The sequence below is a fragment of the Arctopsyche grandis genome, chromosome 2 (genome assembly GCF_051622035.1).
Source record: "Arctopsyche grandis isolate Sample6627 chromosome 2, ASM5162203v2, whole genome shotgun sequence".
NCBI classification, from domain to species: Eukaryota; Metazoa; Arthropoda; class Insecta; order Trichoptera; family Hydropsychidae; genus Arctopsyche; species Arctopsyche grandis.
This window is the reverse complement of record NC_135356.1, coordinates 7,001,867-7,017,436: the sequence shown is the minus strand read 5'-3', so window position 1 is coordinate 7,017,436 and position 15,570 is coordinate 7,001,867. Positions and strand designations below refer to the sequence as shown.

The 15,570-nt window shown below is 34.1% G+C and overlaps 1 protein-coding gene across 1 annotated transcript in view; it reads left to right on the top strand.

Annotated features, from left to right (window-relative positions):
* The window catches only part of LOC143922860 (basement membrane-specific heparan sulfate proteoglycan core protein-like), a 247,793-nt gene that overhangs the window by 17,205 nt on the left and 215,018 nt on the right, over positions 1-15,570 (top strand). The window lies entirely within an intron of this gene.

The following is a 15,570-nucleotide window of genomic DNA, read 5'->3' as shown; positions in this document are numbered from 1 at the left end:
TAGGCAAGTGGTCTTCAATATATTTAACAACAAGCGGGAATAAAGAGTAATATAAGTACATACATAGGTTGTAAGATATTCATCACATAACACAATACTTTCGGTCGAAAGTGAAAAAGATATAAATGCAAACGATCTTCAAGAAGAATTACGCGATGTATTTCGAATGTTACCGTATTCTGTGAAACCTTTGGAAGTTTTAAATTATTTGAGCCGAAATAACTAAATTACTTTGTATTCGAATACTGTTGTAGCTCTGAGAATTTTATTAACACTCCCTGTCTCCGTAGCTAGAAGGGAAAGAAGTTTTTGCAAATTAAAATGAATAAAACAATGCTTTAGAAGTTCAATAACACAAACAAAACTCGGAAATCTGTCATCAATTTCTATTGAATCTACATTAGCGCCACTTTGAGGCTACACATTCCTAATTAACGACTTTGTTATAGTTAAATTTAGATGGGTAAAACTGTAGTAGATTGATTGTCATAGTTAGTATCATTATTTTTGAGTAGTTTGATTATATTTTGAAGAAGAAAAAAATAGTATTCGTACATTTGGAGCAGTTTATTTTAAATCACAATCGAAGGTTCGGAAAAACATTTTGCAGGCGGAATTTCAAAGACTTCCATCATACTGAGGAAATCCACAGCACGGCCCTGTGTAGATAGATACTTTGGCTTAAATTTTGGGATTTTTTGTACACAAAGTTTATTCATTTCGGCGCCTTGATTGATTTTCTGTCCTTATAAACTATGTATATAACTGAGTGATTAATGTAAAAAATGTAAGTGACGGTGTTTTTGAAGACTTTTTATGGGTTATATAAGTCGTTCTTGAATATAAATAAATATTTCGTTTTGAGGTGTTAATTTGTTACGCAAGAAGCTGTAAATATTTTATAAATTCTTCCATATCTCGTTTTAAATTAACTGTTATTAATGTTGCCCATATTTGAAAAAAATTCAGCTCTCCAACCTTTTAGATAATATAATTTTTATGAAAGATTTGGCTTTTGACGAACTTTTCAATAAAATCGTTTTGTTAGCACATTTTATGTACGTTGTATTAATTTTTCAAGTCACTAAAGTCGAAGAAAAGCTCGCAGGAGAGAATCTTGTATTTTATTTCGTAACGAAAATTTATGATGCGATTTCCAATCGCAAAATCACCTACTTGTGAATGTCAAATGTCATCGGCGATACCTTTTGTTTCGCAATTTTGCAGTTTGCATTATGTTTATGTATATGTATGTACATATGTAGAATCGATTCGTATGTGATGATTAATTTCAATTAATATCATATTAAATATGAGCATAAGTATACGAGTGTATTTTGCCGGAACTTTCACAGGCATAGGAAATATGTATAATATATGTATAAAATTCATTGGAATTCATTTATTTGTTTATCAGTTTTGTTCATTTTTTTTCTGAAATCTTTATCATTGTTTAAATATGGAGATACGCAACTTGCGAGTGAGCCGACAATATGTAAAAAAAATATAATGAACTTAAAAGTTGTAATGGACTGTACATACATATGTACATATAAAAAACACGGAATTTCGTTGCTACACGTGTGGATCTACTATGCAGATTATGTATATATGTATGTAAGTATAATTTAGGTAGATATTTGGGCGCTTTAGTTCTATCGTTGTTATCACACTAAGTGGTAAACAATGTCGTTAAATACTACTCATGTGTTCAAAATAACAAAATCAACAGTCAGTCAAGTCAGTTTTTTCGCTATTGTAATACTTTCGTCTGCATACTGGAAAAAATGTTTATAAATGATCTCATGTAGATGATACCGCTTGCTTCACAAGTTGCAAAAAACCAGACACTATTCGTCAAAATCTTGAATTTGCAATTAAAACAATGACGGAACACTTTATTAAGTGGAAAATTCAAATTAATAACATATCCATATATACTAACTTGAAAAAACTGCATGCCACAAATAATATTCCGTTAGTTATAGACATTACTAACAAGCTAACCAGTAGATTCTATGACAGAATAACTAATAACCATACTAACACACCTGTGAAGAGTCTCGGTGATTACAACAAAATGTCTATACCCTTCAGGTATAAACACAGATTACCTAAACACAATCTGCTTTAGATCGTCGGCTTTAGAGAGTCTTTAATTAATATTATGTATTAGATGTATTATGAGCATTTATAAGAATTGTAAATAGGTTTTTGAGCTCTTTTTCCTATTATGCTGTACATTAACATTGTAATAATATAATACTATGATTACTAAGCAAATTCAATTAAATTGTAAAATGGAAAATTATCAGTGGATCAGTAGCTATTAAAATAGATATAAGATGTATTGTGAACATAATTTCGTAATAATAAAAAGCATTTAAAAATCAAAATCAAATGTTCGAGCATTAAGTGTGACATGAGCGGTTAACCACATTATCCGTTTATGATATGTAGTACATATATTGTTGTATATAAAAATACGTTCATACTTCACAGATCGTCACTTTCGATCTCGCACAGTTGTACCACAATTTCTCAATTTTTACACTAAAATAGAAATTTCATTGATATTTGTTCACTAATTATGCTCTCGGCGCTAGGCTAAAGCGAAATGCATACATGTGTATATACACACGAGGTGAAATCAAATATGTTGAATGTGTACTACATATGTACATCCGATGATTGGGTCAGTATATTCTTGCCTTATCCGAAAATGTGCTTGAATGATTAAACTCGGACCAATAATTTATAAAGGCTCCATGTATGTATGTGATTTGAAATCAGATCGCTCTTCAGCTGGGATTTAAAATAAATTGACGAATAACTGCAGATTTAATGGAAAGCTTTGGATTTTTAGTAGTATGCATGTATATGTTTAATGCAATAAAATAGCAAGTATGTAGACTTTGTATGAAATGTAGATGTCTAACTGTTGTTTTCACGTTTCAGCTAATGTGATGACACGTGCTCTTAAACTATTCGATTCGTATTACTATTTATTTTTGGAATGTGCTGATGAATAAATATGTAATGGAATGTGTTGATGCATAAATATCGTCCACTTTTCGATATCGTTTATTTAACTGAATACCCCACCCCATATATGCACGTTCATGTTACACAAACATACATACATATGTAAACGTCAGCGAGTTTTAAAATTTCCTTGATAATACCTATACATATATACTTATATTATATGCATGCATCAATTTTATGTACTATAAAAAAGCCATTATTTGTTAGTATAATTATTACAGTTAAAATCTAATATTTTATCTACATGTGTACATATGTAGGTCTATTCCTATAAATCAGAATTCATGTGAATCAGACTTGTTTTGATTGCTTCAAAATGTAAACGAATTCAAATTGAACATGAATTCGATTTCTTTTAAGGAAAAATAAACGAATGGAATTTCTTATAAATTTGGTGGTTGATCATTTTTTTTTTTATTAAACAATATGTATAATCGTCAACCTTTTTACGTTAATTGCTAAATATTTTTAAGCTGTGCTTGCAAAAAGAGAAGTTGCACAATCTCGCACGGCGGGCAACAACACAGCAGCTTTCGCCCTTCTCGCGACACACAGGTTGAGAACCGGTTTAGGGATTTATTTGAGAAGTGACACGCATTCGGAGTCATGCGAACAACGTTTTGTTTGCCAAGAGCATACCTGTTTGCTTCTTCTACGAGGATGTTTGGAAATGTTATCATCGCTGATAACCCAGACTACAATTTTGTTCTTTCATTCATTTTTTTTTCACTTCTCGACACTTATTTTATGAAGATCTATTAAATAAGTTCATTATTGTTATTATTATTTTTAGACAGCTTTCAGGTTGTTTTTTTTATCGTTTGAATAGGGAGTCGTTTCAGCTTGATTTTGCCTTGTGTTTTTGCGGTCAGAGAGTCAATATCTCTCGGGAATTGTTCGGAAGATTTGTATTTTTCTGCGCTTTGTCGAAATATTTTCCGAACAAAAATATCTGTATTTTAGTTTATATATATATATATATATATATATATATATATATATATATATATATATATATATATATATATATATATATATATATATATATATATATATATATATATATATATATATATATATATGTACATACACATATATATTATACATGTGCTTTGCTCGGTGAGCATTGTATGCATTTTAGTCATTTTGTTTAATAAAATGATTATTTTTTATGAAAGTTAGCACATGAATACAAATTGCTTGCCGCTTTTGTTGGATATGAAGATTTCTTTTTACTTATGCCAGTAATGAAGTGATACTAATTTAAATTCAGGTTAGCTTTAACCTCTGAAATTTTTCATTAATTAATATTTACATGTACTTACACTTGTAAGTATACCTCGTTATCCAAAATTATAATTTTTCAAGAGAAGAATAAAATCTGCTATTAATACACATATTTAATTTATGATTTAATTGTTTTTTTGAGACTACCATTATTTGTACTACATATAGATTTTATGCGGCTTTTATATTATATAAAGGTTGTTGCCTGTTATTGAACATAACGGAGGCCTTTTGTGGATTTACGAGTTTAACAAGTCGGTGTATTGATTTGATACAATTTGATATAACAGGTCGTTTCGCTATCCGATTTCAATTTGTTGACATCGCTTTCGATGAAATTGTTCTTGATTTGACTATTAATAAATTGGCTTGACAGTTTCACGTTCGAGTAGGTTCCTCTTCATCGAGTGCACGGTGATTGTGGAGAGTGCAGTTTTGCGAAACGGTACAAAAGAATCGTTAATATGCATGGCTTATGTTGTATGACGAGGCGTCTCGTTCGGTATTCTTTCCCCCACTCGATCTCGTCCACCAGTTTCTTCTTGCACAAGCCTAAGGACAAGGACCTGGATGATGATTCATCCTCGTCCTTCTCGGATCATCTCTCGGCTTTCGACTCGTCCGTTGTGCAACGTCCCAACCGGCCTTTCTTTGGTTCGATGACGCATTTTGGCACGAATCCGTCCTTATACGGAATATGATTATGGCTACAATCACTTCTCCTCATCATAGGTCAAAGGACTGTGTCTTGTGCATGATGTTCTCAAATTTTTATCGCGATGGAAAAACGATAACAGCTCGGTGCAATTTGGCGATGTTCGTAAATTTTGACCCGATCGACCCACTCTCCTAAGCGTTATTTCCCAGGGTTCAAAAAATATATTTTATTTTATTTATTTTTTATTTATACCAAGAAGGCCTAATAGTTAACCCCAATGCGCCTCTCTGGCCAGAAAAATTGTTTATGTGATATAAGTATTATTATACAAAGCAAACAATCCATACAGATATACATACGTACATATATGGTCAACTTTGTAAATTTGCAGCATTTTTTAAACACTTCAGCGAAATTCAGTTATTGCATATCGATTAACATTCACAGAGATGTTTATGGTTAAATTTGTAATTTTTTGTAGCATTTTATACAATTCGGCGAAATCCGAGATTGTCGAAAACTCGAGATTTGCGCTAAGGTTGTCAATTCTTTGGAACCGTTTTAATGAAAACTCTGATGGGAAACGATCGACCTGGAGTCACAAAACCAAGGTCTGGTTTTGCCAGCAGAAATCAGTGGAATTTGAACCCGTGATCACTTTGTTCATAGCATATGTATGCTAACCACGCTAGCCTATTCTGCTGCACATACGTTTTCCTTGGGTTTGGATGAAAAGCTTTCCTACTTGTTTCGACATTTCATCGTCATCGTCATTCCAGCCTTGCAAATATTCCATCGATGACTTTAATATCGCACTCCGTAGCCCTTCTCGCTGTGAGATTATGTTGATATTATTGATGCGAATAACAGTTGTGAAATACTAATAAAAAATATTCAATCTATTTAATAAACCATTAACTATCACTTATTTTTAATACGATACTATTAAATTATTTAAAAATTAAAATGTTTTTCTAAATGTACATATGTTTAACAAACAGTGATAAAACATCTCACTTTAAAAAAAAATCACAACCATCTGGGTACGATTTAAGCCATAGTATTAAGTTGAGTCAGTTTCATGTATGTAAATATTATACGTATATGGTAAAAAATTTCGGCCTGTATTTAATTGGTCAATAACTTTAAATGATTTTGGTCAGGTATTATAATAAATGCTCGGTACATTCTGGTCAGAAATTATAATAAATAGTCAGTTATTAGCGCAGTCAAGTATATGTACACATATACGTATACATTAGCCAGCATTATGGCTCGGTGGTTGCGTTTATGTATAGCACCGAGAGGTTACCGGGATCGATGCCGTGCTAATTTTTAATACTGCTGGTCAGACTTGGATATTTGTGACTCCGAGTTGCTCGTTTCTTATCAGAGTGTGCCAATTTATCTGATTTCAATGTTGAAACGGTCCCTCCATCAAATTGGAAAAACTCATCCTACCCGCTGTCACAAATATCTGAATTTGATTTATGCACAATATGTAAAAATTTATGTACAAGTCTAAACCCATAGATGTCTCTATGGATTAATTAATCAATTAATTTCACGTTCTTCAGCCTCTCGAAATACAGCGATTTATGCAATGAAAATGCTGCAATGTTTGTAATTAATTGTCTAGGAAGGTGCATTGAGGTCCACCTGTTTGGCCTTGTATACAGCCTGGTATATACATACATACATATATGTATATATAAAATAATAAAAAAATATCGATTCAATACTCAAATTAAGTACGAACGGTCAGTACTTTAATTAATCCTTTGAGTGCTGACGTATTTTCTGTTGAAAGCCCGCCACGCTAAAAATTTCGCCAATATGTCCAGCTAGAATTATTTAGAAATCCAGTAGAAAGATGGTATAAAAATTATAGCTAATCTAAACAAACTCTAGATCACTACCTTAGATAACTACCGCCTAGGATTTCGAGTTTTGTAAAGGTGTGTTTAGACTCGCTAATATATCTTGCAACAATATAAAATAAACAGAAGTTTATTAACGAATGTGTTTTTTCAAAACTAGTTCCATCTTCTTCATCGTTGTTAAAATGTAATACTCACAATCTAAATGCCAAACCACAATCTAAAATCCTCAGCAGTTAGGGATTTCCATCGAGAAATTCTGCTATGGTTATAAATTCAGCAATTCCGGTGTAAACCAGTATAAACATTGACACGGATTACACGATCCATATTCAATGCATTTTTTTACTGCTACCTGGAAAGGCTTAGCGGGTAGTATTCTTGTTTATTTTTTACATACTCAAAATACAAAGCCTATCGGCGTATTTCAGGCTCATGGACTTATTGGCAAAACGCCGATCGACGTTGGTCAGCGTTCAAAGGGTTAAATGTCAGTCGGTTTATTTGGCAATTAGTTTGGCAATGATGTGAAGTTTTATTGTGGTATTGCGCAAAATGAAACGATTTTTTTTCGTAGTCGAAAACAAAAGTGATACAATTTTTTGGAAAATTGAATCACTATCTTCGCTGGACTTACCCCATTTACAATTGTAGGTAATATATATATATATAAAAAAAAAAAAAAAACTTAAGCTATCGGTCTTTCAAATGGTTTTATGTCATCGCCGAATTCAGCAGACTGGGAGATGCATATCATCGAGGTATGCGTCCTGCATCCGAAGTATGCATCCGACCGGAAGTGCGCGGAGACGTGCGTAGTGAAGAAGCGCTTCGGAAGAATCAACCGGACAGTGTCTACACAATGTATGTACCTCCTTCTGTCGAACTGTCAAGGGTTAACGACACCGAACTGTAAACTCGTCTTGGAAAGTGACCCAGCTGTGGGAAGATGAGCAAGGTCGCACCCAACATGAAGGGCTCGACTTTTTCGTCGGAACAGAGTGTGCCCGCCGCCGTTTACCCGTTTCTCGCGTCTCGATTACGTTTCACAAACCGGTTCGGGATCATCCCGCACATGCTCACAAATGTATGTATGCCTGTGTGTGTGTGTGTGTGTGTGCATTCGTATACGTATTGTAGTTGTCTTCCTCTTCTTATACTTCCCTCTGCGGCTTTCGGTCGTTCTGCAGTCTCCTTATCTGGAAGAATGCAACCGTTCGGGCGATGCAAAACCCTTTCTTCCTCGTTCGTAGGGAATGCAACGTGGCGTCGAACTCCCGATAACGGTACGCAGTCCCCTTTCGTAACTTTACGGAATGATGTTTCGATGATTGTAACTTACTATATACATATCTATTTATTTATTATTATAATAAATCTATCTATATATATATACCATTCAACCATTGATGTATAATATACTAGATCCGCCCTCACGTGTTATACTTGTCTCCCTTTTGGCGCATGCAAAATACATGGCGCATGCACAGTTTCTCTTAGTAGGTAGGTAGGTACCGCTGCGTCGTGGGGAAAAAAACCCAACTTCCCCGGTAGTTAAACCCCCCGCACCCCTCAGTTAGTGAAGACAAGATCTCCGACCAAAATAACACGTCTGGGCCCATCTAGTGTATTATACATCAATGCATTCAACCGATTGCGATGAAACTTACTCATGAGTTATTGTGTGTGTGCCCACGTTGGTTTCTGTAAAAAAAATCGCCCAAAAACGGGAACGGGAAAACAGGAATGAGTGCCCTGCGCTACAAACGATTGCAAACCAAGCGGTTGCATGCTCATTTCATACTTTTGTTTCGGCTTTTGCCATTTTAAACTTGCCAGAAAGATCCAACTCAATTTTAAGAATTGCCAATCATCAATGTACATCGAAATGTCATCTGCGCAACCCCATGAATATCTCGCCTTTCGTACATGCTGAAATTCAAACAGTTAAAATTCAATCGAAATGAGAAAACAATTTGCAATCATTTGCAGTAAACCCGAGTGAGTGGCATTGAAACGCAATAATTTCAAATCTCGCGTCGCCACCTGCGTTGTTAGTGTAAAATAAACAAACAAATGAGTAATTTCAAATGTGCCGTTTGTGTTTTTCCGACAAATTATCATTACTGTAATTTAATTTGATTGTTAAGTAATAATTTGAAACTGAAACATTCACTTATCGAGAAACGGGGGTGGGAACGGGAACAGGAACGGGAATGGGAATTGCATGCATTATTGTGGCATTTTTTTTTCATTTACCGGTAAATACCGGATTATCAGTAGTAGGAAATATCATTTACCGTTTTCCGGTTTATGAAATTTGACTGTAAATTGCAATCCCTAGTTACTGGTATATTCACGCTATAGAGCGAGCTTTTGCATTAGTATGTGTATGCATAAGGCAGATCGTGCTTATTTTTGCAAAAAATAGAAAATGCTGGTTCAACTAATGCAAAAGTTCTTTTTGGCGCGAACGAGGTCTACCTTGATGACAGTTCGTCGCTTCTAGTCGTGCTTCTTCACTATGTACTGAGATTCACTTTGCACAGTTGTGGAGTGCTGCTTAAAATTTTACCAGAATTAATATTACGAGGTCAAATTAGTAAACATTCAAATTGGTATCCCTATGTAAGTTTTATGATTCATATGTAGGTATGCTGACCATACGTCTTCTATTTAAGAGGACAGCCCATTATTTCACTGCTCTGTCCTATAAATTTATTTATTTTCTGAAATTCCCCTTTTGTCCTTTGTTTTTTTTTTTGTAAATTCCACTATCGCTGTTTCACTGGGACGATCCTTCCGAGCAACACGGTAGAAAAAATCTTGATCTTGAGTCGATGATGATGACTAACGACTGTCTGAATGATGACTAACGACATCTGCGGAGTCGATGGTGATGACTAGAGCCCGGAATCTGAAGGGGCCGGAAACGTGCCGCCTATTGTTCAATTGTTGTAAATGCTTTGTAAAAAAGGTTCGACAAACCTTAAATAATGCATTTACAATCTTTGAACAATAAACAGCCCCTTCAGATTCCGGGCTCTAGTGATGACTAACGACTGCCATCTGTCGGAGTCGATGTTGATGACTAACGACTGTCATTTCTCGGAGTCGATGTTGATGACTAACGACTGTCATCTCTCGGAGTCGATGGTGATGACTGATTTGAATTCAAACAGTATGAGTATATATACTTTTCTTTAAGACAATGAAGTATTGAAGACATGTGTCGTACAATTTCGATCAGTCAGTAAATTGGGTGTGCCACAAATCAATGGTTCTACTTATTAATTTACGCGTGTCACACATCAATGGGTTACTTGTTAGATTAGGTGTGTCACAAATCAATGATGTCTTGTTAAATTAGGTGTGCCACAAATCAATGGTGTGTCTTATTCCTACTGGTTAGTCAACTAAAAAGATAAACGAGGTGTGTAACACTGGGTTGGGCAATGTCCGGCACTCCTGTCATCGATAAGGAAGGTACATAACAGTACGTTTTGAAGCAAAAATGTATTATAATTTTAAATGTATTATATATTAACCACTTAATCGCCATAAGCGCACCGGTGCGCTCTCTTTCTTGTTTAAGGCTGATGATTCGAAATTATTTTGGTTACTTCACAGTGACGTATAAAAATATCCTGTGATAGTAATGAAATTGAAAAAAGTGTCTATATTTTCCCTTAGTTTGTTATATATTCAAGAGTTAGTGTCAAGGATTGGCACTAAACACAAACATAAAATAATCGAATCGGTTTCTGAAAACAGCGTGGCGATTAAGTGGTTAAAAATGTAATAAATTTCGAGTATGAGGCATATTTATTGTTTGTACATGTAAACGGCGACCGCGAGACGAATATACATATTTATTATTTTTTATTTGTGGATTTATTTATTTACGATGGGTTAGTATTTTTATACGTATTTTAAGTAATAACCAATTTTACATACATACATACATATGTATATGTAATAAGAAATTTTTCTTGACGTTTTTCTTTCGACCGTGGAGCGAACGCGAAAGAGTTTTATGTATTTTTTTTTACTGACCGGTCAATCGATGACCCCTCCTTATCCGAAGGAGGGGGTGCAAACCACCCCCCCCCCCCCTAAGATGCAGATTCGTCGGGAGAATTATATCTTTCGCACCATTGAACTAACCGTCGAATTTATGCGACCGACCCACATTTACACTTTTACATACATACGTGCTTATATGCACGTACATTTGTATTATTATTTATTAAAATTAGACCACGGTGACTTTACAAGTTGCCCCAATACGTCATTTTGTATACGTACATACATATATGTATGTATATTTTGCTGTACGCGACGAGCTTCGTCACTAGAGGGTATTGTCCTCGTGTGTTATTATGCTGTGTTTTTTATTTAATTTTAATTTCATTATCGAAAACGGATTTTAGGACGTGCGCCTGCGCATTTGCGCTCTTGATTGTAAATTGACACGTTTTCCCCATTTTTTTTTTGTTCCGTTTATGTTTTATCATTGATCCGCAGCTGGACGACAGCATATGTATCCACGTAGAAGAAGCGTAGGTGTAGTACTTTTTATGAACAGGCGTTTATTACTTCCTAAACGATACGATTTTTGTTTAGCTACATATGTACGTACATACTACATAGCTGTTAGCATTGATTCTGTCGTAAAAGTCGGGTTATTTTTCTTGAATTTTGAATTGGGTTTGATGTACATATGTATGTATGTACATATCTAGTCCACGTTGTTTGGCCAGTTTGGTGAGTTTGTATGATATTGTAGCATGTCGAAAATCGTATCAGTGGTGGTTTACCTTGTTTCATATCTCATCTCTGCATCAAATCATTGTCATGCATTAATTCCGGTCGAATCTTCCGCGGAAGACGTGGGATAGTTAGTGGAGGAGTGCCCTTCTTAGAAAATTTTACACGTCTATAGTGTAATGAAGCTACGCAATTTTCGTAATTATTTCATAGACAGAACTTACATACATACATATTTTTCATACATTATGTCAAAAAGACGTGTGAATTTCATGAAATATTGATTATACGAAAAAAATTGTCTGAGGTGTGTTATTATTAAAGGCCGGATAACCAAGGTGCCGTCTTCAAAAAAAAGGAACCAGAGGGTGCTGTGTATTGTTCATTGCATTGTTAAAGGTTCGCCGAACTTAGTTATATATTTTCGTTAGTCTTATATTTTCAGGGATATATGATTTTTTAGTTATTATTGTTAATTTATTTATTTTTACATACATGTACATATACCGGGAAGGCCTAATAGGTAAACCCCAATGCATCTTCTTGGCCAATTACAAACAATGCAGCATTTTCATTGCATAAATTGCTGTATTTCGAGAGGCTAAAGAACGTGAAATTAATTGATTAATTAATTCATAGAGACATCTATGGATTTAGACTTGTACATACATTTTTACATATTGTACATAAATCAAATTTTATTAAATTAAATTATTTGTGACAGTGAGACATTGAACACTTCAAGTCGCTGAGTTATGAGACACTGAAAAACTCGAAATTAGCTATGAATTATAATCTTGTGCATATATTTTACTGTATATAAATCATACTCAAATAGTGGTGACATAGTAGGTAGGATGGTTTTTAGCCAATTTTAATGGAGGAGCCGTTTCATCAATGAAATCATAAAAATTGGCAAACTCTGATAGGAAACGATCAACTTGGAGTCACATATATCCAAGTCTGACCAGCAGCATTACAGATAATATACTCAGAATAAATTCATTTCAATCGAGGTCAACTCACGGGATCGAACCCGGCGACTTCTCGGTGCTAGGCAATAGCCCAACCACCGGGCCATGCTCAATGATAAACAATTTTGTATTACATTAGAATATACGCAATGCTAGTTAAAATACGGCTATTGTAGACTCGAAGGGATGTGATTTGTTTTTAACCTTTATTGTTAAATTACCAAAGTGTCAAGTGAATTAATCTCATATTTGTCGAAGAAGTGGGATCACTAATTTATCATTTTAAGTAGACGTTTCTATTCACCATACAAATATGCGTGAACCAATAAAAAAAGCCATGAAGTGCCAATTGAGAACTATCGTCGTAATAAAATCGTCTGGACGTTAAAATTTACGATTGCCCAATTGAAGATCATTATTTATCATACTTTACAGATGCTTGTATATTACATTACACTCACAAACGTCGCCAGAGGTTACTCTGACAATGTTATTAAATATATATATATATATGTATTATATTCGGTGTACTGATTTTTATGACGCACAATCGGACGAAGCGGCTCAAAATCAGTCTGAGGTCATTCGGTCATTTCGGTCTCTTTTGTACGGATTTTCTTTTAATATTATTTTTGGGTCTGAGAGAGCAAGAGGGACCATCTGTTTGACAAGTCCACCAGTTTGACCTGCGGTAGCCCTCAAGCCCTTTCCGGCCACTGGAATTCTAAATATTCCTGTTGTGCTTTCGTGTTTTGTGTGCGATGGATGGGATCATCACTCATTTCGAACGAATCGCATAACGAACTCCTATGAAAGTGTCATTTCCATTGTTTGCCTCCTAGCCATTGTATGTACATATATAAATAAAAAGCGTGATAATCAGCTTACCGAAGTATCTAATCTGTATTCTTTTTTTAATTGCGTTCTGGTAGATTATGATGAAAAATACTTACATTATTGAAAAGCCATCATTTTGATAGGGTATTTAGAAAATTCACCGTAGAATAAACACAATTGTCAAAGAGAGAGACCACTTCTGAGAAGATTACGACGTTTCCCAAATATGCATTACAAATGCGAACGCGGTTTTGCGCAATGGTTCAAGAATCTTCACACCAGTTAGTTCTGTTGGGCTAAACCACATGTGTATATACGAACATTAAAGTCGGCACTGTGTGATGGATACATATTACGTTCGACCTTTTTCATAAAAGGCCGTCGACGTTTGTACGCAATTGATAGATGTACATGTGTACATACTTAGATAATCGAAAAATTAAAAAGCGTTCATCCATATATTGAGTTTGGGCCGCGCCGGCCACTTATCATGATTTCCTAAATTGAATTTACACCGATGAAAAAAATCACACAGTGTGCCGCCGTATGATTTAACTCGTTGCGACACAAAAATAACGCATGAGGTCAACTTAATAGCGTAATCCTAGAATACACGTGATGGCATTCCGAGTTTTATGTGGCTGTGTGTACGTACGTACGGCTTTATAAGGTTAATGACGTAAGTGTTCCAAGGCATTGTCAAGTTTTGCACAAATTAAAACAAAAATTGTCACGCCAATATGAAAAAATTCAGAGAGCGCGGTGCAATAGCGGGGCTACACCAACGTTTGTGTAAATGTTTACATATGTATGTACATACGTAGAGATATGAAAGGAATGCTCACTCAAATCTTGCCGAGTCTATCTTTACCCGGGAAATTATCAGCCTCTCGTTGACCCAGTCTTCCTTTTCGGTTGGTTGTGTTTTAATTTACGATTCGGAAAAAATAATCACTGCTCTCTTCCTGCTTTTTATGTATTTCCAATATTAAAGTTTTTATTTTTTTATTTTAGACTTGCATTTTGGATGCATTTTGGATAAACTTTTGACGAGCTTTTTATTATTGGGTTGGCGTTCGATTAGCTATGTAAAGTACGCTTTGCTTGAGCTATTCTATTTCACATATAATATAATAGATCGGATGTAGCGTGAGAGTTACGAGCATGTAAGGACGTAAATTAATTTATTTATTTTTCTTATTTAACTATATAATGTTATTACAATGTAATTCAATGCAAGGTCTTTAATAATATTACTGTAATTTTTTCTGTACATAACATGACGTTGACAATTACTTTTATCGTCTAAAAAATTTAAATTTCCATTAATATAAAATATATACGTATTCCATAAATAAATGAACAATATCAACAGCTTACGTATTTTATATTCAAATTTTATTAATGTAAATATTTCAAAATACGAAACACGAACTCAATACAAACAAAAAATTAAAGTCAAATTCTACCGATCGCACGAACAATGTTTCTTGACCAAAATGCAATGCGAAACTGAAACGAAATGTAATTGATCATCGCGGGTCGAGTGGGGGTTGAATGCGATAGCATGTACGTAATGATTTTACGTAAGTCTAATGTCTTAAGTTAAATTATTAAATTAATTAATTTAAATAAAATTATTAAATTAAGAAAATTAAGTTAAATTATTGAATTACGTATGTAAGTTTCATGCTAGATCGGTTCGACGATAGTAAATAAATTGGAATGTAATTGTAAGTACAATTCATGAAGGCGTTTTTTTTATGGAAAGTGTATCTGTAATATAATATAATATAATTAAAATTAAGTTTAAAAAATATTTAGTTTAAAAAATAGAAAATTCGGGTGTTATTACACAATAAGTGCCAGTTAACTTTAATACAAATTTATAAAAATTGTGGTCAGAAGATAGTATTGTACATTTTTCTCACTGCATATTGGCTGGTGCTCTCACTTTCACTCTACCAATTGGAAAATGTTATCTACTGAGAAGCGTTTCGTTTTACAAAATTGTGAAACGTGAATTATATCGATAACAACACTCATAAATTAAAAGTAATTAAAAGTTTAGATCAATTTTTTATATTTCAATTTTTTTTATAATATCCTTAATAGA